Below are 24,337 nucleotides of genomic sequence, written 5' to 3'. Positions count from 1 at the left end.
TTAGAAAATTCTCTACAAGGAAGACTGAATATACTGTCACTTTTTAATATGGGGGGGAGGGGGTGGAAGAGACAGAAGAAATAACCTCTTTCCCATCTCACATTAAATACACTTCTGCTGAGACTCATAAGGTGTTTTTGTAAATGTAGCCAATTGTCATCGCTCTGTTCCCTCAAAGCCCAATTACAACTTGAAATAAAAAATATCAAAATATTTGTTTTTATTTCACACCCATTGCAAAGCCTGTATCTTTAGCATGTTGTTCAAGACCAGACACTTAATCTTCTTGTACAACTATATCTTCCCATGTGAGAGCAAGCATGGAGGAAATCTTAGGTTGGAAGACAAAGTAATTCTTCCAGCCTGTCCTTTTACAATTCATAACAACCACCCGTCACAGCATATATAGAGTTGTACACTGAATGATTGATATTGTGTGTATTAATGAATGTATAATATGAAATGTTATGTTACACTTGATGAAGACAAATTTAAATAGTTTTCACTCAAAGCCAGCAGGCTCAGGTTCCCCTTTCTAAGTACTGTGTACAATGTGACAGCTCTTAAAAATCTATTTAGATTACCCTGATTTTTAATACAGCCAATGAGCTGAAATTCTAATAGTGCTAAACTCTGCATCTATGGTCCAATGACTTTTTAATGTTTCCAAGTCCCTTTTCCACACAGCTTATAGAGAAAAGTTGATGTTTCTAACCAAAATTTCACCTTTTCCAGTTGTACCTGACTATTTCTGATTAGATCAAAACACTTTCCATCAACTGTTTGTGACTTACAAAAAAGTAAGATGAATGAATTCAAACAGTTTGCAGATATATTGACAAAACATCTCACAAGGTTTTTCATTTTCATCGATTCAGCATTTGCAGGCAAAAAAAGCCCTTTCTCCTCTAAAATTTTTAATACTATTATGCTTAATAGAGTCAGTGGAAAAAAAAATCTAGGATGCATTAAAAAAAAATGTTTTTCCAAACTTTTCCTAACTTTTATCATTCTTGCATTCACCTGGGTCTTAATTGTTAGCCACAAGTGACTCCTATCTGACAAGTCAATGGGTTCCTTAGCCCAGCAAATTCTAGACCTTGCTGTAAATTCACAAAATTGCTATAGCCCTCAGGACACTAGAAATTATAGCCCACCACATACAATTAGCCTGTCATTTGATATTCTCTGCTTAAGTGAATTCAGTTCAAGGTTGAATTAAAAGCTCCTTCAGATCAGGTCTAAGAAGTACCATCAGAGTTGCACAAAAAAAAATCCTGTTCCCCATCTATACGCAGTATGTCTTGCACTAGCCAAATTCAATGCTATCAATAACTGACTTTCATAAGCATTCATATCGCACTATAATAAAACTAAACACTCTGAAAAATGTTGAGGTATATTTATTATTTTTCAGATCTTCAGTGCAGCCTGGCTACTAGCAGGGTTACAAAAGCATAGCTTTGAAGCTGAAAAAAAACAGCAGCTATCAAAAGTGGTGTTAATCAGAAAATACCTACTATTTTCTTGATCTCAGTGTGCAACTTCAGTGCAGCTCCAATGCAAACTAAAGCTACCAGTGCTTGCACTGGATTTACACAAAAGAAATTCTCATGTGCTTCATTCAAGCAAAGTGGATATACTAACTAATCATACCTCTCCGTACGCACTCACACAAAGGAGTCTCATAAAACCTGCTGGGTTCATTGTGTCCTGCCAGCTGACTTGAACGTACATCGAAGTGCCACTGCCCTGAAAAATGCATAGTAGCTTTCACATAAGGCCAACAGCAGCTGCAAGCAACACAGAAAACTATATTATTTGTTTTCTTTTAATATAAATTGTTTCTTTATGTGTATTCCCCCACCCAAGCGAGTGATTTTGCAGTTTTCAAGGGTAGAAAGTGTCTACAGTGTTTGGTACTAAGTAAGTTTTCACTTTCGAAACATCTCCTAAGCGTTAAAGAGGCTGCTTTGCGAAGACATTCAGAAACACATTCACAGATTAAAAAAAAAAAAAAAAACAAACAAACAACTGTATATCTATATATCTCCTTGACTTCCCTGTCTAAATTTCCTTACCAGTAAACTGGAATTAACCTGTATTAGGAGATAGGAAATAATTAATATGAGAAGACTTTTCAAGCCACTACTAAAGCTTCAGGAAAATATAAATCCGTAATTCACACCTCCAGCACAAACAGACATTCATTCCTATTTTGCTGGTAGAGAAAATAAGCCAGGGATGTTGGGAAAAACCTCTTCTGATTTGCATACTACACTATTAGGCACCTATATTTATATATAGATAACCACATAAGTCATTAGATATTCAGAAAGCAACATTGTGCCTAAAGTATTTGGTATTGACAACAAGGAAGGCTTTTCTGTTTACTTATGCAACTCCATCTTCAATTCTTGAGTTTCACTTCTATATTACTACCAGAATTTGCCGAATATCTCTAGATTACGTCAAAGTTTTTTACTCTGGGGCAAACCTTTTTCTGACAGCCAGTATAATTATTTCTCCAGGACCCTGCTCTGCCATCATTATGTTGAATAACCGTTTCAGCCATGAATGGCCATAGTAAGTCTAAAGCAACTTAGAGTGTTTCCAGGCTATGCCAGGGAATGCAACATGCTCTCCATGCATATTCCTTACTGTGTTTTCACAAGGTAGGAGTCAATCAAATAGCCTGCCCAGGCTAGCAAATATAGAGGTAGCTAGTTTCCCAGCTCAGCCACTCTTAAATAGTAAAGAAAAAGTTTTAACCTTAAAAAAAAAAAAAAAAACAAAAAAAAAAACAAACACACACACCACAAAAGAAGGTAAGAAAGGGAGATACAGAGGCATCATGTCTAGCTAGAAGCAAGAAAAAAAGATGGCTTGGGAAATCAGAGCAAGTGTATTCTAGGATTTAAATAAAAAGAAATTAGATCCAATCTTTGACAAAATTAAGTCTGTCAACCACTTCAAGAGGAAAATTAGAATTTTGAAGGGCAAACTGCAATAGATGAGGACTAAAAAGCTGCTTAAGTAAATGGTCTGTTGTTCCCCGTTGGTAGCTCAACCAGTACTCCTAGCCACAGGACAGGTTTGCTGAGTGCCAGTCAGTGAACTCTTTGCTTTGCTGCACGCCTCGGGAGGGCAGGGGCAGCAGGCTGAACTGCACACCTAACCCATCAGGAGTCCCAGCTGAAACTAAGCATGACAGATTTACAAATGCAGACTGCTCTATTTATTATTTAAGGTTTGCAATAAATATTTGCATGACTTGACATCTGAGAGAAAGCATACAACAACCCACTGAAGTTTCAAACCAGGGCCTATTAACTTAATAACATCCTGCTTTTTGCTCATAATGACCTCTTCCCTGCTCTCTTGCCTTATCCCCAACTTGGAGAAGCATAGGCTGCAACCCAGCCATTAAAGCTTTTCCTGTGTCATCTGTAAGTAACAGCAATAAACTCCGGTAAACTACGTAAGTATTACAAAGCAGCTTCTGAAAAATTAAGATTGTATGTAGCGATTAATCTAATTGTTCCTTGAATATCAGAGAAGTTGAATGACAACGTACATGGAGTACCCTTGAATATTCAACGGACTGTCACTCTCTAACATACCCTTTTCAAAATAATCTCTTTCCAGTGTTATGACAGCTCTTGAACTTCCAGTACTAGAGTTTTCTGGTTTGTCTTTTGATTTCTTTAGAAACAGAACAGGAAGATGACAAAAATCTCCATTATTTAGAAAAGGGTCAAGAAACACACCAGAAAACTAAAAAGCATAAAGTTTAACATCTGTTGTACAATAAATCTTAGAAACTGTCTTGAGATGTGCAGGAAGAACACCTGGGCACACACAGTTGATGAACAACAGGCTTGCTGGCATTTCTGGGAATAAACTACTGTTTTAATGCATTTCCCTGATGTATTTAAGCTTTCAGCAAGCAGCATACTGTTCTCAGAGATGTGCTGCTTTTGTGTAATGATAGAATCACACTAAGACTTTTAATATGCAGGGAGAACACACAAGAAGGCATTAGAGGTCTGTCTTGAGTGTCTGACCATCTTGAGTGTCTGCACCACTGAACATATCCTTTCAGTAATAGGGGGCGAGTAGTTAGATAACGCTTGGCCGTTAAAGAGATGCTTAATCACTCAGGCCACCAACAGCTCTTTCGTAGCAAGGAAATGGTTTCACAAAATCACCAAGTTGGTGACTTGGCTCTGCCAGCATGTGTAGCAGTCCATACAGCATGCTTGGAAACTAGTTGTAGGGGCTCAGACCAACAGAAAGAGTCAAGAATGATATTTTGCTGGAAGACAATATGCCAAAGAATGAATGTCAGAATGCACAAAACCAATGAAAAACCAGCAGTCTCTCCCCTGTTTTCACTAAGCAAGCTAATTTTGTTTCAGAGCAGTAACTTTTAAACCACTAAGAACTCAAGTCAACTCAGAGATGCATAAGGGACTGCCTCCAGAATTTCACAAGCTCTTCCCTCATGACTTTACCCAGATACGCAAACACTTCTTCCAGTGTTGTAAGCCCAGTAGTTTGTGGGGTATGAGATCCCGGCTCCACCAATTCCTGTGACAAAACTCCCAAATATCATCCATGGATACAGATGTTGCTGTCTGTATGCCTGTCATGACACACTGCGAGATCAAACCTCGCAGTCCTGCTTTTGAAATCAGATTTCTAAACTTATTCACATGGAAAGCCTCTCTGCTAAAACATTTAACCAACATGTTTCAATTCTATCCCTTAAATACATGTCTAACAATAAAATCGGTATATGTTTCTGTATAATGTATTCCTATTTAAAAAAGTTTCATTCACAGAGTTTTCAGTTATTGAAATTAAGACCAAGGCTGTGACAAATCCCCCCAAAAACTCATAATGGAGAGAAAGCAGGGACAAGGGAACAATAGAAATAGGTTATTTGTACGTAGGAAGAATGTAGATGATCCCACATCAGGACTCAAGAGAGAATATAGGGTATAGAAAGCAGGATGTGCTTTCAAATGCAGCCATCGTACCCATGGGCTCCTTGGTCACTTTTCATACGAAGGATATAAGCGCATGCGCTGGTCTCACACCTCGGGATACCGCAACCAGTCAAGGGAAAGATGTCTTACAAGTGACCTGCTTTCTTTTGCTCTAGAACTGCAGTACTTGATGGGTTTTGTCCACAGGATGCCTTGAAGCAGCAAAGCAGTGCTTGCCACATACTGGACAACACATAAAAGGTCACACAGCAGGGGACAGATGATACAGTCACAGAATAGGACTCTGGGAATATCTCTATTTAAGGCTAGTCTCCAAACCATGCTTAATCATCATCACATCTGACCTATAATGACTGGCAGCCACAGCTAACCTATATATGTGCATGCACATGTATAAGCCCAAGCATATGTGCATAGATACACCCACTTAACTTTTAGTCAAGTTCTCATCTATAACCGTATTAAAACCTAAAATACTGCAAGATCTAGCTATTTCTCATTTTCTCTGCTAGCTAAACTTTAAATCCTATGCTTGCATCCAAGATTGATTACCAGAACTTTCTCTTGCAGCACTTCAGAAAAATAAAATACTCAGACTGAAGTCTTGAGGAAAATTCTGCTGCTGGGCTTCAAATTAAAAAGACAATAGTGATGTGTTCAAAGCCAAAGTATAACTCATCTTAGAAGAACAAAAGGTCTTGTGGAGAATATGCTATAGATTTCTATTGCCTTGGGAGGAGAAGGAAATTGAAGGAAAATATTTGTAATGAAGAATTTTAAAATTAAATACCTTGCGTACACATATGAAAGTATAGATGTGGTATAAGAAAAAAGTGAATACAAAAGTAGGTAAACAGAACATTGGCCACGACAAGAAAAACAAGTATACTGGTTATGTCACTAAACCACTAAGGTGCCTCTTCTTGTCCTTCCAATCCTTAAAATAATCAAAAAAATGCATGAAAACTCTTTCCATGCTGCAGGAATAACAGGTTATGGGAATGGTAACACTTGGTCAGATTCCAAGGCCCCATACCAGGAATACAAGAGGTTACAGTTCCTTACGGGATCCAATTCAAAACAAACCACCGGTTCTATACCCCTCATATGGAAAATAAGGCTGGATTCTCCCTGCAGAACCACCAGTGGTGGCTCCATTTACCATATCTCTTTAGGCCAGCAGTCAGTTACAACACCCTGAAGGGAAGGCTCTCCTTCCTACACCACAGCTTCCTTTTTGCAGTGAAAGAAAACCTTGCCTTGGCCAAAGGCTCTAGGAATGGCTCTTGTCTTTAACGAAGACATCAAAAGCAGACACTCATATCCATACCCAGCTTTTACACTTTTGCAAAGCTCCCTGGAGGTCTTACCTCCACTTTTGGGAGGTTTACCATCGTTGTGACCTGACAAGCGCAAATTTCATGTGAGCCAGTCCTGGAAGATAAAGAGGGTGCTAGAATAGTCACCATATATGTGCCGTAGATAAGCTTCTACGTTGTTGCCCTAGAAAAGGTTGAGGTGGTCAGAGGCTTCAGTTGCATGATTCATAAGCTCTAGTGGTAAAAGTGGGGCTCATATTTCATTACATGTGAAATTCTTGACTACCAGAAGTAGATAATCTGCAATCCCTCTGCCCATTAAAGCAGAACAGAATTAATCTTTTCATTAACTTTGTCTATTTGTTTAGCACAGCTAAATAATGCACAGCTTCTGAAAAATGTTTCTTGGTTTGCACTGAACCATGGAAAAAAGCATCCCATAAGTGTGGGATTAAGGCATTTTAAAGTTAACACAGGCACCTTGACTCATTTTTAACATGAAGGTTCAAACTATTTCTCCATGAAAAAATATCTGAAGCACCTAGTCCAATAGTCCAATACTTCTCGTGCCTGCTCAGCTCAGCATGCTGGCATATACTTATCTTTTGCAGATCCCAGCTGGCACAGCATTTTGCCCCTCCTATTACTACTGCATAAGCGTAACCACTGAAACAAGATTAACACTTAAAAGTCGGTAGCGAGTAATTTCCGCCCCCCCCAGTTGGTTTAGATTTAGCAGGACTACTCCCATCTTTCATTGCGAGTTCAGCCCTGTCACACAATGCGTTGTATTTTGTTGTTGGCTTATTTTTAAAAGAAAGTTTCTGGTCATATCCAGAAAGGAGGAGGAGAAAATAGCTCTAGAAAGCAGAAATTACATTTTAAAAAGCCTGTAATAGAATGAGTAAATGATCACAAAAGGGATTGTTTGACAATCACTGTTTTCTCTTTTGCATATCTTTTCTCTTACATACCTTGTTCACTCAAGTTTAAAGGGATCACTGCTGCTGAGGGAACACCCATCACGTACTGCAAAGACACAACCTTTATACAGAACCACGTGAACTGCATTAAGCTTCCAATTGGGACTGCATTGGATGAGGTGCCTACAATGCAGCAATCTGTGCTGGGGACAGAAAGCTGTCAGTCTTCAGATGTCTCACGTTCCAGGCCCAATCATTCAGTTGCGTCTTGAATATTCCCTCTGAATTCTCTTCCTCCCCATCAAACCTCTGAACCAGACACATCTGCTACGGCCCTGGAGTCACTACCAGACCCATACACTGTGGGGATGAAATGCAGAAGGTTAGAGAAGTTCGGTTTCTTTAGAGGAGGGGAAATCAGACCAGTCAGGTTCTGCTAGATCATGCTTGCCTGCAACAGCGACTTCAGTCTCAGCAAGGCTGTAGACCTGTTACAGTGACAGCAATAACTTCAGACCTAGCACCCTCAGGGACTGCACAAGAGAAAGATGTTGCGTGAGGAGGAGGGAGAAGAACAGGCCTCAGTGTATAGTATGTGTATGTGCATGGTATGCATCATATAGTAGTATAGGTTGTAAAATCCTATCCTTACTGATAAGAGCACCTGGCAATATTATATTATTATAGAAATGCTTCATTATTAGTATGAAATTACACAGGGCAAACTCTTAATCAACATTAAGGACACAAATGCCACATAACTTGATCCTCAATTATGCACACCAAAATCACTCAACATTAACTGTGCCTTGGTCATAAAAAGCCTGGCAAAGCAGAAGAATTATTTGGCATGCATGCACTATGAGCTATCTGAGCCCAGGTGAATCAAAGATCTTAATTCTGAAACTCTTGTCTGAGATTTACTATCAGGCCCCCCCCCCATGTTTAAATTACACAACCAGTCCCTTTGCGGCACCTGTCCCACTAGTATTATTACAGAATTTTTAATATCATAGAATCATAGAATGGTTGGAAGGGACCTTAAAGATCACCTAGTTCCAACCCCCCTGCCATGGGCAGGGACGCTTTCCACTAGACCAGGTTGCTCAAAGCCCCATCCAACCTGGCCTTGAACACTTCTGGTGATGGGGCATCCACAACTTCTCTGGGCAACCTGTTCCAGTGCCTCACCACCCTCATAGTGAAGAATTTCTTCCTTATATCTAAACTAAATCTACCCTCTCCGTTTAAAGCCATTACCCCTTGTCCTATCACCACATGCCCTTGTAAAAAGACCCTCTCCAGCTTTCTTGTAGGCCCCCTTCAGGTACTGGAAGGCTGCTATAATATCTCTGCAGAAGTGGCATAATGCATTTGTGTTCATACTCTGCGATATTTCATTTGTCATAAAAATCAATAGAAATTTTCAGAAAGGGCATTTTGTGCTCTGAATGTGCTAATGTGACATTCACTGGGCCAAATTCAACCCTGGAGCAACAACTGGCTTCCTGCAGTTTATGCTGTGCCTGATACAACACAAGAGTCCAGTCTTTTTTCCTGCCGTCTGCAACAGGGGAAATTCCACCCATGGTGATGTGCAGAAGACAGCAAAGAAATTATGACAGTTCCACTTTAGACTTGCCATCTCTGTTTCAGTTTGTTATTCTCAGCCTCTTCCCGAATAAGATAGACAAGTTTGTCTCCTGTGATTCACTCCCCACCACCCTCTTCCTTGTAGACTAACGCTGCATCTCTTATTTCCTAGTGGGAGTTTCACACACTTGGGCTGGTCCACAAACATGTTATGTCTACAACCCCATTCAATTTGCATGCTGAAAATTCATCCTGGCCAAAACCTCAGCCACCTACACTTCACAGCACAACAGGGGCTTTCAGGGGTCCCACCCATTGATAGGCTCTAAGAACAGGACAAGGACCTTTGATTTGTTGGATAAGAACAATTAAGAAAATTAAATTGAGTTTATCACAAACCCGATTGCCCCAGATCCTCAGGAGAAACAAGCTGGCTTCCCACAGAGCCTACGGCTGTACGCCACCCTGCAGGGCAAAGACTCAGGTATATCAGCAGGACTATCTTCTGCTAAACCCCCAAGGTCAGCTTTGAACACCACTTCCTTCCACTGGGACTTAGAGATGGATCACTTGAAGGCAGGTTAGAGCTCTGGCCTTCTGCCAGCGGGCTTTGGCAAGAGAAAAAGCTTAACTACAAAAGACATGCAGGCTTCCAAGAGGAACAGTAACCACACTATGTCAGAGATATGAAAACAAATAGCTTTCAAAAGGCACAAAGGATGCAATTCAGCAGTCACAAGCTAGTGATCACTAGCAGGGCTGTGCTAAGGATTGTTCAATACAAACATGTTAAAAATCACAAGCGACTCCTGAACCAACACCTAAAAAACCCTTTTAGTAGCTCCTTTCCACACCATTCTGCCCCTTTCGTGGAGGTCTGTCCTGTCCCCCTGAGGCTCAGCCTCACATCCCCCTCACTGAGGGCTGCACACTCCCAGCTAGGTCTCTGGCTGTGCATCTAGTTGTGTGCCAGGCTCCCCCCCCTCTACCCAGGACCGGCTGATAGTCCTCTGCCTGGCCAGTAGAATTCAGCGGTTGGGTTTCCTAGGGTCCAAGAGTACAAAAAGGGCCTGTTCTGGGCCAGTTGTGTCTACACCACTGTTAAGTTTCGAAACAGAAGCACCCCAGGCAATCCCTTTCACCTCCACTGCCATCTAGTGCAGTTCAAGAGAAAATTAAAATCCACAAAAGCAGCAAACATGCACTAGTGGCAACATTTGTTGGAAATCAGCCCAGCACTGCTTTCCATCTCCAAATGAACCTAGCCTTTCCTTAGCACTCTCCTTCATACACCCTTGAATCCATGAGCACTGCTTTAGAGGGTAAGTTACTTAAAGTACAGATGGACCTGAACTGAAGCTAGGGTCAGAGAGCGCTCATCTGTCAAGGAACAATGCAAAAGCCTAATCTAGGTCTCTGCAGACCAGGTTCTTTGGTTTGCCAGAGAGAACAGCCTCCTTCATGCAGTCTTTCCTCAGACAGCCAGACTAGTCCTGAACCACCAATGACACCAGTTCCTCCACAGCCAAACATAGGCCCAGTCCAAGGGAAGGTGAAGGTAGCAAGGGAGAGGAAACACCCACATAACTGCTGGTCATCGAAAGTCACTGCTTCAGATAGGTGCAGTGAATGAGCCCTCTGTTAGTGTCAGGTATTGCTTGTATGTTGATGGATTTTTAATATCCCACAAGGAAAACACCACACTAATACAACACCAACCTAAAAACCAGAGCTCAAGCAACAAGAACAGCTTGTTCCATCCTTCCAAAAGACCGATGTGCTTGTGTAACACTGTACTAGTGTCTCCGTGTTGACCATGGATTACTGAAAACGTACAAGGGATTTGATCTCAAACTACATTACTGTTAAGAAAAGTAAAGGGCTTTGGTTTACTGTTGAAAAGCTTTTAGAGATTGGATATATAATTTATCTAAACGGTATTTGCTCTATCAGACATGAATTCTGGACAGGTTAATGCCAGCCTGTCACACTTTTCAGTGAGCAGCATCCTTATCTTGCCCATGTAATTCAAATATTGTACATAAAAAGCTGGGAGGAAAAACCCCCAAGAGGTGGAAGAATGTTAAAGTGAAATAGAATTAAAATGCATTTACAGTCAGGAAAGCAAGTGGTAAAAAAAATGGCACACTATTCCATAGCAAAGCTGTAGAAGCAAATTGATTTTTTGGTTCACTGACAGGACAAAAAAAAAAAAAAAAGAGTTTTTACTCACAGCAACATAGTGTTACTTTACCCTTATTTAAATAAAGGTAGAGCATTTTGAAATTAAAAGTCCTTGCAAGCGAAGAATCTAAATATTATGCTTTTAACTTCCATATTTTCCTCCCTAACCCCAACAAAAAAGTTAAGTAGTTTCAGTTGACCAAGATTTTTTTATTCATAAAAATAGTGGGGCGAACACCTTCTCTTCATTAGGTCTCAGCAGACCCAACCACTCTGCACATTCATAGGTGTCTGCTTAACTGTTACAATTTTTCCCCTCACATGAGCATCTTAAAGTTAACACCATCCCCATTCATACAGCCTTGGTAATAAATCTTTCCTGGTATTGAAAAGCTGGAGATCACTATTGGACAATCAATATCTACAGTGATATTGAAGAGTTAGACAATACTTACTTGCACATATACACACAAAACCTTGAGGAAAGAAATGGGAAGATTGTGCCATTGTTCCCCCCACCACCACCACCTCTGCAATAAAAAAAAACGAGCTTAGGAAAACAGATAAAAGTTACATAGATTGCAAGAGAAGACTTATGAACAATTCACAGCTGCAGTACTTCGTGTATAAACACAAGCATCTAGTATATACATTTTACAGTATCCATGTATACATATTAAGGACAAAGTACATCCATACTTTTCAGGGCTCCAAAAGATACCTAAGGCTTAGAAATACATTTTTCTTAAATACGTCTTGATTTAATGTAAAAAATTCTATTGTCAGCTGGAAAAAAGCAAATTTAATAATAAAGTTCAGATGTCAAAACTAAGCTGTTAGTCTAAATTTTAAACGTGACATTTTTGAAATGACTAACATCAAGCAGACATTATTTAATTTTAACATCAGTTTAAAGGTTTTTTCCTTTCATAACTTTGTAAGTGTACTACAGAACAGCTATTTCACATAGAACCCACTCCACATCCTTCCTAAGCTGCTATAAATAAAACATTCAAAAAATCTCTACTCCAGTGATTCTCTCTTTTCCATCACAATTCGCCTGCAGTGTTATTAAAAAAAAAAAAAAAAATCTATTGCACAACAAAATGTAAGTGGAGCTCATGTGTTCAATCAGCACTCCCACCTCACAGGAACAAATTCTATTTTCAATAATGTTAATTACTTTTCTTAACAGTCCTCCTCTTCTGCCTTCACAGCTCCCATTTTAAGTCACTGCATAAACTTCTGCTAGGATAACCCGTAACTGTTTGAGACAGATTAACACAATAAAACCATTTCAAATTGATTGGTTTATTATTTACTGAAAGATCAGGTCATTGCTGGCAGTCAATAAATGCATGCTATTTAGGAAGCAATCTAATAATTTGGTATGTTTCCAGTTAAACCTGTTAATACTCCATGTCCACATAGTGGTTTGGGACTCTAATTCCCCAGTAAGATGCTGAGGCATCTTGGTGGGGGTGATGTTGCATTGCATCTGACATCATACCTTCTACAGCAATAACAATTTCACGTTGTAACTAATTAGTAGCAGTGAGAAAACACCTAGCCCACTTCAATGAATAAAAGTGTTGCTACCGATTTCAATCCAGTCTGGGTTTTATGTATCCTCTAGTATTAAGGTAACCTTTCATGTGAATTTCTAGAATCTGTTTTCAGAGCTCCAACTCTGCTCTTGTGGATGCAGGCTCAATATTGAATCTACCCTCCCCAAATGGGAAGGAGTTTACACTGGTGTGACAAAAGGCCAGGATTTTGTTTGGGGAGTAGTCAGATTTCAGTTCAGGTCTCTCTCTTAACTGCTACAGCACTATGCATTGCCAGAAAAAAGTCTGAATAAAGTAAGTAGAAGAAAAAAATATTAATATAGAAGTCATGATCTAAGCATAGATTTTTTTCCTACTGCAATAACCAAATTGCTCTTTTCCTTCACTCCAGCTTCACACAAACCCAATACAATCAGGAATTTCAGGATATAGAACAACTAAATCTTCCACCCACAATGGTAATTGAGTGGCAAGAATAGGGTCAGAGTGCCTATATTATCCAGTAATTCAGGACTGCAGTAGGCAATCAGTAACAGCAGCAGTTGGTGCTAAGGCACTTGCATTGACACTTCGTAAAATGTAAAGCTTTTTTTACTTTGTACTAGACTTAGCATGGTCCCCTATGTTGTATGTTTCCACCATGTATGTTTTGAAGATGTCCTGCAGACACCTTCAAAGACCACCTGCATCACCAGTTGGAGTGCACCTACAGTGGAGCATCTTGATTTATTTTGGAGAAATCTGAACTATCTATCTGCACTAGAGTCATTCCCCAAAAACCAACATGTAGTAAGCATGGATGACTGGAAGATTCAGTTCAGGATAGTAGTGTGGTTTTGAATTGAAATGCTAACAGAATCAACCATTCATTGCCTTTTATAGCTTTTCTTTACATCTCCACCATTTCATCAGCACAGTACCCATAGGAGTCAGATTTCTAGGCCAACTATTGTCTAAATAAAGAGACAGCCCTCAGGAACCTACAGAAGCCACAGTCACCTTATACCAGTGCTGTCATTGTCAGGAAATAACGTCATGTTTGTTTTAAGCAGCAGGAGGTTTTTTTTCCAATGTCTACCAATGGGTATCTGAAAAAGAAATCATGCCCCTCTTTCACTTGATAATCCCATCTGTTGGGACTGACACCATAATGATCAATTATTCAGGAAGATCTTATCACTCTCTGGCTTTACACACTGGATAGTTACTAACGACTGTCCTGTAAGTCTCATAAGAGTTGAATGGGAATGGTAAATAGTTAATCCGTTAATCCATACTTTTAAAGTCCCCTATAAAAATTAGGATGCAATGCCATAAGGACATTTATATGCTAAGAGAAGAGTTTGTCATCTAAATGCACTAAAGATGAGAAAAGAGGATATTAATGCTTATTTTACAAGTGTAAAATTATTTTTCTAGCTTTCAGAATAAAGAAAGAATTGGTAGATCTGAGGATTGAACTAACCTGGGTTATTTATTTAATAGGAAGGACATCCTTTCTGTATCAAACTTGTGCACAGAAACAACTTGGACATCACCGCATACTTACCAACATTTTCCAGGAAAATTAGCCTATGATCTACAGAAAACTACCCATGTGAAATATCTGACTTCTCCCCCCCTGCCCCACAGCAAGCAACCAAAAAGATAACTGAGCAGAATTACAAGCCATCAGCAAAGCTTTCTTTTCTCTTCACATAATCCCATGTCCAAAGACACTAAATAAATTTTCCTTTTATACCATCCCGTAGGCAGCAGGCAGTATTTGGTCATCAACAGCCCGACCAAGGGTCATGGCTGAACAGTACGGAAGGGGTCTGTTGTACTCTTGATCATTACCCACATCTCTGTCATATTACATCTTTTGCTTTTATTATTGGCAAACTTAAGCAAGTGTCTTACTCCATTTTGTGGTCAATATGAAGAGAGCAAAAGGCTGCAGTGTTCAATGAGAAAAAGTAGATATCAAGTATTGATGTACACTTCTGACTCTGTAATTCAGTAGACTTAGCAAATACAGTATTCTCATTTCCATATGCATTGTTTATGTGTTCAAGTACGATTATACAGACTGCTTAATATTTCTGAATTAAGTAAAATTAGCCTCTTGTGGCTAGAGATGTTTATTATTCTAAGTATTTTAGGTTGTTAGGCTAATTTTATTTAAATTACTATCCACTGCCTGACACCCTTAATATTTTTCATTGATATGTCTTCAGGGTTTTACTTTACCCTGAAGTCAACTTTGCTGAAGCAGTATATAAATTCCCTTTCGATTCACCTATAATTTTACCATTAGTAATTCTTCAGAGCTGTTCAGATACAGCACATCTGTAACAATACTCAGTGACATGGAGACACTTTTCATTACCTATTCCATTTGAGCTAAAACCAAGTTGTCAGGAGGAGCACGCAGTTCACAGTAGCACACTCTGCTTCCCATGGAGCCTGCTGCCCAACTGCCCTCCAAGAGCGGTGCTGAGCACAGGCCAGGCCTTGGCACATGCACATTCAGCAGAACCAGGCTGGCCAATATCAGAAGAGTGCATGGCTCTCCAGAGACCAATGATTTTCTAATGTTCCAGAAACACTCTCATACTTTGGATATTAAGTTAGTGGTTTCTTCCCCAATCTTGTCATTCTTACTTTCACTTTACATTCATGATTTCATTTTGTGACCCACAAATAATACTATCTAAGTAGATGAAAAGTGTCCATGCTACCTCCTCAAACAAGCAACTGCATTCAGAAGAGACAAATCTTAACATTTGTAGCCTTAATTTTCCAATAAGTTTTGTCATTTATAAGATAAAATACAAGCTTTAAATTATGAGACTTTACGTTTGCACAGTCAAGCTTGAAGTCACATTTTCTCAAGCTCCCTGCAACAAAGTCTCTTTGCTCCCTGGAAGTGATGAACTTCTCATTCTTCAGTGACATCTCAGCCCCCAGCAGGTCTCACATTGCAACCATGTCCAGAACGTTTACTGCTCTGCTCACACCCACACATGGCAGTTCAAATGATATCCCATGTGCTCCAGCAAGACTTAAAGCCAGCTAATTACTTCAGGTAGCAGTGGAAGCTGAGACTGCATCATCCCAGGAAAGCTCCAGGAAGGTTTCATTGAACAGTAACCATACTACTCCAGAAGGGGACAGAGACAAGCCCCCAAGAGCCACAGCACTGCAAGGAAACATGCAACACTTGTTCCAGCCTCACTACCATTATTAACACATAGCTGGTATAACTAAATCCTCAGCACAATGCTTGGTTTTCACCATTGGCTATAACAAAGACCAACACTTTGTATATCAGCCAACTAGTCCATTCAATCAATGCTTTGCTAGCAGCCCCCTGCACAACAGAATTCAACTCCTTTAACTTTTCTGCCACATACTTTCTAGTATTTGTGGTAATAAACATTTACCACTAAAAAGGTGACTGGGGAAATCGCACAATATTAGCAAAGCAAGCTTTTTAATGCAGAGCAAGAAAAGCATCATGTCTAATTACAAGTTTTACAATAACTGTATGATACAGTAATGGGGATGGATTTGAAGTGCCTTCAGCAAGCTCCATTTAAAGAAAAATTGAGATAGTGAAAAGTAATATTCATTATATTCAGCCATTAGTAAATATTCTCAACTAATACAGTAATGGGAAAAAACAATTCCTAGAAGAAACATTTCTGGTTTTCCTATAATTACTGGAAATCAAAACATATGATGATGAAAATTAATTATTTGCCTGCACTGACAAACTTTGCAGCTATGCAGGGTTGGTTTGGGTTTTTTTTTTTTTCCCCAATTAATGAAACATTGCTTCAAGAACCAAACTCATTTTCATATTTCTTTTCTCCACTCCTATTCACTCCTTAGATTAACAAGATGCTATTCCAGAATTAAAGCCTTATTATCTATTACTGTGTAACTTTTAACATTTATTGCAATGACTACACATGCATTTGTAAAGCTGCACACCTTGAAAGGCATCATTTATAGCTTGTAAATTTGGAATAAAAGTATCTGACTGAGCCTTGTGGTTTACCTTCAGTGCACATCCAACCCAGCAGCACACTACCAAAGTCACTTAGAGAAGACCTGATGAAAAAAATGTTATTCTGTCAAGGGTATGGTAATTCAAAGCCACTACAAAAATCGATAGGAACATAAACTGATTTAACACGACACAAACCAACGTAGATGCAAAATTGTGAGTATGTGTAAAATGTTGGTGCTCCACCAGTTTCAGTTCATGTCATCTGAGATTCCAGGTCCACAGCAGCACGCCTGTACTTTGTCCATCTAATGCTGCTTGTGCATCAACAAAAAACAAGTACAACAAAAAAAATAACACAAGGAAAGCACCAGCTGCCAATAGACTACAGAGTGTGTTCATTACTCTGTTTTAGCCCTTACTACTATCTTCATTCAAGCGAAGAACACAGCACATGGCAAATTAATTCCCACAAGCTCTTTTGATTTGGAATTGTTTTTTAAACCAGCACGTCTACTCCTAGCTACAGCATCTTGTGATAACATCACATACAACAAACACAGTGTCATCATAAGCCTGAGGATTTTTTTATCTCTAATATGATTTGTGTATTTTGTCCTTGTCCTTGCAAGTGTAAATTACCTTCTTTGCTTTATTTTTTTTTTTCCTTTGCAACTCTTATCACTGGAACGTCATCAGAATATTATCATCCACCATTCAGAGAATGCCAGTTGGCCGATAAAGCACTCACTGAAGCCTTCCATCCATCCATCTAAGGATGGTAGGGGGGAGGCTGGAAAAGGAATTGCATCATTTGAAAACATAATTCAATGTCAAACTGGCTCGTATGCCAAAGTGTCTCAAACTTGTAGCTCAGATGTGTACCATAACTACAGCCTTAGATATAATCATGGTTTTCATCAGGTAGCTAAGAACTCATTCATTCCATCAAGCACATTTTAATCAAGCATGTCACTGGAACATCAAATCTGGCTAAAAGCAATTTGAAGCAGATACCTCAGATAGGATTTTCAAAGGCTCCAAGGAGTCAGATGCACACCTTCAAACAGGATTCAGTTTTATTTGGGAAACACTGACCTACCTCCCTAGCTCCAAATGCATACCTGCACTCAAGAGATCCCTGGTGACAGTCTCCAAGCTGCCATCCCTTTACAGCAGCTCCTTCTAAATGAAGTGCTTGGAGGCTTAGCTAGAGGTTGGAAAACTAGAGATCAGGCTCCACTGTTTCCTTTACAATAGAGATAAGCTAAATAAACCCAAAAGTGTTAAATGTGTGTCATGGTTTAACCCAGCCGGTAACTGAGCACCACACAGCCGCTCACTCACTCCCCTGCCCCCCCGGTGGGATGGGGGGCAGAATCAGAAGAGTAAAAGTGAGAAAAGTCTTGGGTTGAGATAAGAATAGTTTAATAATTGAGATAAAATAATAATAATAATAGAATATACAAAGCAAGTGATGCACAATGCAATTGCTCACCACCCGCTGACTGATGCCCAGCCAGTCCCTGAGCAGCAGCCCCCCAGCCAGCTTTCCCCTAGTTTATATACTGAGCATGACATCATGTGGTATGGAATATCCCTTTGGCCAGTTTGGGTCAGCTGTCCTGGCTGTGCCCCCTCCCAACTTCTTGTGCATCTCCAGCCTTCTTAGTCAGTAGAGCATGAGAAGCTCAAAAATCCTTGATTTAGTGTAAGCACTACTTAGCAACAACTAAAACACCAGCATGTTATCAACATTATTCTCAGACGAAACCCAAAACACAGCACTCTACCAGTTACTAGGAAAAAAATTAACTCTATCCCAGCCAAAACCAGGACAATGTGCTAGGAAAACATGTACCCAAGTAATTATAATGTCATTAATAAGGATTAAACATAATAAAATTACTTGCAGAGGGTTTAGCCAATTACTGGTATCTTGCATGTTAATTAATACTTGGCACTGTATAAATACTCAGACTGTATTTTTCTCTATTATATTCGTACAAGACAGCTTCCAGAGCATTTTTAGGTAGCTGCTAATGAGAAATAGTTGTTTTCTGAGCATAGCGTTGGACTAAGTTGAAATACAAGGCTTGGTTCCAGAATTTAAAAGTCGACCATAATTCCCACGAAGATGACTTTCACTCCAATTTGATTCAGACCCATACCTAGTGCAGATGGGCAAGCTTCTCCAGATACAGGAGCTCTGCCATATGCATCCATCTTTATCTATTTGCAGGACAATATCCTGTACTTGGGATTCGCCCCAGAAACCTATCAGTTCTGTATGTATGTATATATAAAGCTCTTTGGTGCACTACTTCCACTCAACAGAAAAAGACAGGCCGAATTCATTTTTCAAGATCTAAATACAGATTTGTGTCTTATCTGCAGACCAAACACTGAAATGAGTTTGTCTGGCATCTTCACATCTCAATGACCACCATAGTAGCCCTCGTTTTGGCATACATTCTTTCCAGAAGGGACAAATGGGGCCTATTTAGCTTCAGTCTGGCTGCGTGGAATAATTAATTTGGACAGTCAATAATGCTACTCTCCAAAATGCCAGCCAAACACTATCAGAGACAGGCTAAAAGGCCTTCAACCCAGACTAAAACACTGGCTTCTTCACAACTGTGAACATCAGATATTCATTTCAATAGCAATTAGGCACCCTGCAGTAGTGCTTATGGTGGCTGCAGAATTATCTGACCTGTCAGACAGTTGTCCCTCCTGACCCTATCTTCACAGTTCCAGAGCTCCATATCTCTTGGGAACATTGCCTGCTTCTGTACCCAGGAATCATCCAGTTTCCATTTAGGATTTCATCTGATCTTTTCCTCATCACATTGCAGATCATCTACGCACTTTACCAAACTGAAACAAACTGCCAGCACGCTGCCAAATTCATGCATTAAACAGAAGAGGTGTAACTTCAGCTCTTTCCCCTTAAAGGGATAGATATTTGCTGTAGCAATAAGATTTCTGAAAGAAATGTGATGCTCGAGCTGATTATTTCATTTTTTCCACTGAAAATTAAACTGTAACACTTAGGTCAGGTGCTCCTTACCGGCCAGTCAAGATGCTCTGGCTTTATTCCTGCAAATGCTAAAACAATCCTTCATGCTGCAAGAAAATAATCATTCCTTGGTAAAGTAGAAAAAACCCACAACTTTTCCATATCCTCCCTAGGTCATCAGGATTTCTTCTGGTCCTGCCGAGCTCAGAGGATGACAGTACTAGACAGGTTATCATCACACTGTCAGAAATTCTTCAAGTTGCCAGCTGCTGCTACTTCAGCCTATTTTTCAATAACCACAGCTCACCCTGCTGCCTGCCAGTCTTCCATTGCTGGTACACAGTCATTGCCAACTGGCAGGATTCCTTCAAGGAGGAGAAAGACATTACTAGACGTCTGCTTCCCCCCACCACCCCCAAGAGGAAGTGCCATTTAGTGACAGGTCCCTGTCAGCCAGGAATGACTGGCAGGTTGCTTGCATTCCTCTTGAGAACAAATTTTGTAAATACATGCTTAAAACTTTTAAGAGCCCACAAGTCAAAAAAGTTTAACAGTAGGTTTTCAAGCACAAGGACAACTTAAGGTTAACTGCTTCCTTAATGTGCAATAGTAAAATAGATTTACATAAATAAAGTACTTTGATTTTAAGTAGCACTCTTTCTCCTAAAATAGTTCCACGGCAGAGGAGATGTGACCTTGTTCAAGCACCTTTTGAACTAACAGCGTAGGAAATCTTTCAGACACAAATTTCCTAGATTCAGCTTGCTACAGGAACTTTCTCCCTACAGCAGGGAGGAAGATCAAACGTTTCTTACAGGGGTTTGCTCAATAATGAACAGGTTTGGTGAGCAAGCACAGAAAGCTTGGCTGGGACTAGACTGTGCTGGTACAGCCCACCCTGCAGAAGGGCCAGCATAAACCAGAGCCAGACTTTTATATATACCACACTCAGTTTTACATATACCAGGCTTTTAAAATATACCAGTCGGGCTTCTCCTCTTTGACAGTGCTTTCCTACTGCCTTCTCAGGCAACAAGGCGCCACAATATGAAATGCCATCTTTTCCAGCTCCCACCCTGGCCGATTACAAGCGAGTTCTCATCTGAGACATTGCTTAGATTTCACTTGAAATCCAAGACAAGGATACACAGAGCACGTTTGGTGCAGCACCCCTGCAGAGCTATTGCAGGGACTCTGAGTACAGGTGTTTGCCCTCTGTCAACATTTTTCAAAGAAAAAGAAAGAAAAAACACCACACACTTGCAGCAAGCAGGACAGCCCATCTTAGACAAAATCCATGAGATAAGGCCCTGATCTAGAAAACTGCATCCTTGCAAGGGTTTGTTACTCAACTAAATAGCCCCACTGAACTCAGTGAGAGCAAAGTGATATATCAGGTAAGCATCTGCAGGCTGTCAGGACACACTGGATACTACAGAATAAGCATCAGGGTACACAGGTATCCCCAAACAACTTGAATATTCCCAGCATTAAAAGCACAGTTTTAGGAATGGGATAAGGAAAATATCACACAATAGCCCTATTTACGAAGCTTGAAGGGTCACCAAATGCTTTAACTGGTATGTGCACTGTACAAAGGGTTGGAAGCCACGTCTCCCCAAGAACAGCAGTGGGCACCTCCCGGCCATCTTGTGGGGAGTAGCAGTCCCTACACTGTGGAGAGGGTAGAAACCCGAGGAAAACATGCTTTCCTGAAGGAAAAACCTCACATACCCTAAAGCTTGGGGGTTCTTCCAACTGCACCTGTTGGTCTAGTAAGAGTTATTACATCTTCCTACAAACCTTGCTTTGCTATTATGTGGGCTGGATCTCGGGCAGAAGATAATCAGGTAATCATTCTGGTATTAAATTTTCCTCACACATGCCTCACTCTGCTCTCACACAGAAGTCACCCTCAGTACTGAGCCGCAGGGATCACCAGTACCTCAGCTCAGCCATCCTGTCCCACATGACCTGTCAGCTCCAGCCCTGAGGTAACACCAGCCGCCATCTTGTGTGCCCACAGCCATGTCAAGGGATAAACATTTGCAGGGGCCTTGGCTGCTGTTAACAGCTCCAGGTATCCTTATGAGCCTGGGGAGGAGCAACTGCACCCACACAAGGCTCTGGATCTCCAGAGCACTGGAGGAAGGCAGCCCGACCACTCCAGGCATGGCACCTGCTGGAGACCCCACACGTGCAGCTCCCCTCACCCAGCCCCATCACAACCGGTTCCAGCCAGCTCCGCAGCCCTGTGAAGTGCAGGGGATGAATCCACCACGCCCTGAAGCCTTACCCACCACAGCAAGGCACCGAGGAGGAGGTCTGCAGACACCAACGTCTCATGAAGGAGCAGAAGGGAACCGCAAAGAGTAGGATAACAAGACAGTCACAGGCACAGGCACACAGCCCCCACCCCAACCTCCCATCATCTTGGGGGAGGCGTTTTGGCACGCGCAGCAAAGATGCAGGAAGTCAAGACTAGGCAGGGGAGAGGAGATGTTTATTTAGCTGTTGTTCATCTTTCCTCAATACCCAGATCAGTGATCTGAAGTTTGTGCTGACTCACAGCAAGTTCAGTCCACTAACATGTCCCCCACTGGAGGCTGCGCTGCCCACAACACGGGGCAGGCAGCCATCCTGCCCTGCTGCAACCCTCCTCCGGCACCGGCTCTGCACCTATTTCTACACCAGGCTGCATGATACTGGGCCTTTCACAAAGCACCCTGTAAGTGCTTTAGATTAGATCATTAATTATTATAGTCATTAAGATCCCACTTCAAGATTTATCTTCTTCCTATATACCCATTAAACAGATTGGGTGTTAGTTTCCAGTTATTCATTTTGCAGAAGCAAATCCATCAGTGAACTAATACAGTAATTTTACACATTAACTCCAGATCTCTCCTGCAAGACAGATTTTTTTTTTTTCCAATTTCCAAAAAAAGGGACTGGTCAGTCATACAGAGGTACTGTTGCCCATACACTGGCATGGAAAATAGACCCAGATCAGCAGCATGGCTTATGAGATCAGATCCTGCACCACAGGAGATGTTGTTTCATCAGTTGTCCAAAAATAAGTGGCCTAGAGCCACTTACAGGAATTGACTCTTCGCTCAAAAGCGGGGGCCTCTGAAGGAGTTCTCACACAGCAAACATGAAATCTTAAAGGTGTCTGATTTGGAAGTGGTGTGTGGTTTGCCTGTAGTGCTATTTCCAATCATCTGGGAAAAAAATCCTAATTCATGTGGAAATGAACATCAGACAATGTTTTAGTTCTTCTGAGCTTTTCCAGTGCACTGCAATAGTCTGGGTTAGCAGATCTGTACCAGTACCTGGTATGATTAATGCCAACTGCTCCAAAGGACAGGATGAGAACAGAGAAAATATACATGAACCTTATTTGAAAGCAAGACAAGGGAAGAATTGTATTCGAGAAGATTAATCTCCAAACAGAAGTCCCATTTAAGCACTTTAATTTCTTTGTTTCCTTGAAGTTCACTCTCATCCAAAGCACACAAGCACACGTGAAATTTAAGTGTGTGCTGAACAACTTTCTTAAATTGGACCCTAAATAACTTGACTAAGAACACCTGACAGTGGGGAACTACCAGCTAAAAAGCTTTCTCTGTGTTAGCAAGATTCTGAAGTGGATGGCAGTCAGTCCTACCTGGATCCCAGAAGACCCCTAGAAGTACCAAAGTTTGATGCCACTCATTGCTATAAGCATACGAGTCCCCAGCAGTTGTGGGGCAGGAAAGCAGCAAGAAGGAAAGCAGCTGCATGGGAAGCTGGCTCATGCAGAGACCCACAGCAGGCTTCCTCCAGGAAAGGAGCAGGACAGCCATATACCAGTATTAGAGCCCTCCAGAAACTTCGTGGGTAGTTGAATCTCACTAGATGAGTAAATATTAACCTGTTCTACAACACAGGCTGAGATCTGGACAACTACAGGTAGATTAGAGCCAGCTTAGATGTACTCACATGGACTGCCGCTAGTGAAACATGAGCATACCCTGTCCATGTAGGATGGGGCACTTCATAGAGCAGCATGGCACGCAATCCAGCACAGCAAGCGCCAGAGTAAACCTGCTCCTGTTCCCTCTACCACAAACCTTCCACTGTCTCAAAACAGACTGCAGGATGTTTTGCCTAGCAGTTTGATTCTGGATTATAATTTTACCTCTTATATTTGCCTCCGATACACTTCCTCTCCTTCTCAGACTGCTAATGGTAGAAAAGCACTGCAGAATTAAAGAGAGCATCAGATGCTATCAAGGTTCATTCTGATGTATTTTTTACGGACAGTCTCAAGACCAGTGGCTCAACTGGTTATAAAATAAATTGGCACAGTATCAAAAAGTAATTTAATAAGCATTACATATCGCATTACGGATTCAGAATTCTTCCCTTTAAATGCATTCACAGCATTCGAGCTGGATATTTTGACAATTTCTGAAAACTCTGACAAAGCCATTGGAAATACAAGCTACATATCTGTGACCCAGAGAATAACATGTTTTAGAAAAACCTGATCCACACAGCAGGTGGAAGTTCCACTCCATCCTCAAATAGCTCATACATTATTTCCAGCTGAGTATGAAGATCATGATGGGTAGGGGTGCAGACTGGACATCCAAATTTACAGGTTTCTCATCAATTTCTCTTACAATTAATATTTCCTTTTTTTTAATAAACTGAAGGCATATTGTTTTA

The sequence above is a fragment of the Calonectris borealis genome, chromosome 16 (assembly GCF_964195595.1).
Source record: "Calonectris borealis chromosome 16, bCalBor7.hap1.2, whole genome shotgun sequence".
In the NCBI taxonomy this organism is placed as follows: Eukaryota; Metazoa; Chordata; class Aves; order Procellariiformes; family Procellariidae; genus Calonectris; species Calonectris borealis.
The sequence above is the reverse complement of the archived record's forward strand: the minus strand, read 5'-3'. Positions refer to the sequence as shown.